This window comes from Notamacropus eugenii, chromosome 7 (assembly GCF_028372415.1).
Source record: "Notamacropus eugenii isolate mMacEug1 chromosome 7, mMacEug1.pri_v2, whole genome shotgun sequence".
Lineage (NCBI taxonomy): Eukaryota > Metazoa > Chordata > Mammalia > Diprotodontia > Macropodidae > Notamacropus > Notamacropus eugenii.
The window spans coordinates 106,294,786-106,297,460 of NC_092878.1; positions in this window are offsets into that span (position 1 = coordinate 106,294,786).

The window sequence follows — 2,675 nt, forward strand, 5'->3', positions numbered from 1 at the left end:
GAGAAGCCCATGACTTGTTTGGAATGAAACATAAAAAAATGAAACATACATAAAAACTAGGGAGACAACCACACTAACACAATATGATCTGGCAACCACAGAAATATACCCCAACAGAATGTAAAATGATCCCTCCACCAAGAGCCTGCCATAGCATCTGAAATTCTCATGATGGCTAATTCCTATGTATAGTCATGTGGCTATTACATTCTCATGAACTGACATGGTAAATATATTACAGTAAATTGGCAATGTTGCATAGGACAGGAGAGACACAGCTAGACAGTAATCCATGCTGTTAACTAGAGGAAGCTTGGTGGAGCACTGAAAAGAGCATTGAACCAGAAGCTAGAAAAACCTGACTCCAAATGTGACATCAGATACTTACTAACTTTGAGGACCTGGGCAAGCCATTTAACCTCTATCTACCTCAGTTTCTTTATTTGTAAAATGGATGTAACAATAGCACCTATCTTCCATGTTGTTGTGAGACTCAAATGCGCAAATATTTGTAAAGCACTTGACAAAAGCACTATAAAATGCTAGATATTATTGTTATTATTAAGACAAAAAATATTGGGGAATGAGGAAGGTACTTTGCTAAAAATTCAATGATGAGCTAGGGTAGCCAAAAACATTAACATAATCTGAGGTTGCCTTAAGACAGACAGCATATGCAGTAAGTAAAAGTGAAAATCTCTTGTCAAACTATACCTTGAGTATTGTATTTAATTCTGGGCACCACGCTTTAGGAAAGATTTGGAGAACATGCCGAGGGATGTTACCAGAATTGTGAATGGTTGTAAGATGATATCACATAATGACTGGTTGAAGAAACTGAAAGTATTTGACCTGTACAGTAAAAGGCTCAAGGAAATTAAAACTGTCTTCAAATATCTCAGAACTGTTAGGGTGTGCTTGACATCAGAGGGTAGCTGGAGTTCTGGCCCTTACTGGGCCTGGAGTCAGGAAGATTTGAGTTTAAATGGGACCTCAGGAACTTACTTGCTGTTTGACCCTGAGCAAGTCACTTACCCCTATTTGCCTCAGTTTCCTCATCTGTAAATTAACTGGAGAAGGAAATGGCAAGTCACTTCTGTATCTTTGTCAAGATAGCCCAAATGGGGTCACAAAGAGTTGGATACGACTCAAAAACAACAAAAAGTTTTATCTATTAATATTTGCTGTATAAGATTTTAAAATGTCTTAATGTTACTATTAAAATAGTGTTCATTCCATGGACACCCTGAAAGGGTCTTGGGGATAGCCAGAGGTCCCCACACCATACTTTGAGGGCTATGCATCATACTGTCTCTCACAAGGACTGGATGACCACTTGTTGGAAGTAATATAAAAAGGTTATATTCGTCCTTCATTTTTGAAGGAAATGATTTCAGAGAAATGATGACATGCCTTGCACTGGACTTGTTTTGAGTGAGGGAGGGCTGTGCAAGGTCAATAGCCTCTTTTTCCCCTCCAGAGTCCTTAGAGTGTCAGTCTTTTGGCTAAAGTGACCATCAACTCTGTTTCAGTCACATGACTTTGCCCAAAAGGCAAACAGACCATAATCTGAGAGTTCTTATTATATTGATGCTAAAGTAAAAAATGCAACTCCTAATTCTTTCCCAAACCCTTTCATAGTTGGGTCCATCCAACTAGTAGTCTCGAATTCCAGAGATTGCCCAGTTCTCCACTAAATTAAAAATGAAATATAAATAAATAAAAGCACTGAGTAGGATTTATAGCTGAAGAGCCTTTGGAGAGCATCATTCCAACACTTTCCAGAGGGGGAAATTGAGGCCCAGAGAGGTGAAATAATTTGTCCAAAGTCATAGGTCTAGGGAGTAACAAACTCAAGGTTTGGACCTTGGCCTTCAGACTCTAAAATGGGGAGACACGCCACTACACCACACTGTCTTTCAAACAGCACCTATATGTATATATATAAGAATATATACATTCTCAGAAGTTTTTATTTTTGTTGTCATTTTCAGTTGTGTCTGACTCTTTGTGATCCCATTTGAGGTTTTCTTGGCAAAGATACTGTAGTGGTTTGCCATTTCCTTCTCCAGCTCATTTTCCAGATGAGGAAACTGAGGCAAACAGGATTGAGTGACTTGGCCCAGGGTCATGCAGCTCATAAGTGTTAGCTTTCCCGTTATTATCCTTTTTAAAAAATATATAGTTTCAGGCCATCTTTGGCATACCTCTTGAATTTTATGTTTTACTTTCCCCAAGACATCTTACCTTTCTCTCTGTTAACTTTGATTTACTTCTTCCAGTTTCCAGGAGTTCATATCACTTTGTTTGACTGAGCTCACATGATGTTCTGAGTAATAACTTTCCCATTGTAATTGTCATCCAGGATTAATCCTGTTTGTGCTGGAAAGCTACAAGAGTCTCTTACCAGAGGGGATGTTTTAACAAGTTTGCATTATTCATGTGAAAAGCAAATTGACAAATACTACAGTCAGAAAGAAAGAAAACCAAGAATTTGGTCTAAAGGCCTTTTTCAAGAACCAAGGAAAACAGATGGCTTGGAAGATTTTTGGTGGCAGATTTGAGTTATAATCGACCAAGCAGGGATATTTTCAGAACTGGGTGGTCAAAAAGGCATCCTAAGAATGTTTATCCCTATACTCTTGAACAAAAGTATCTCTAAAACAAAGATTGAT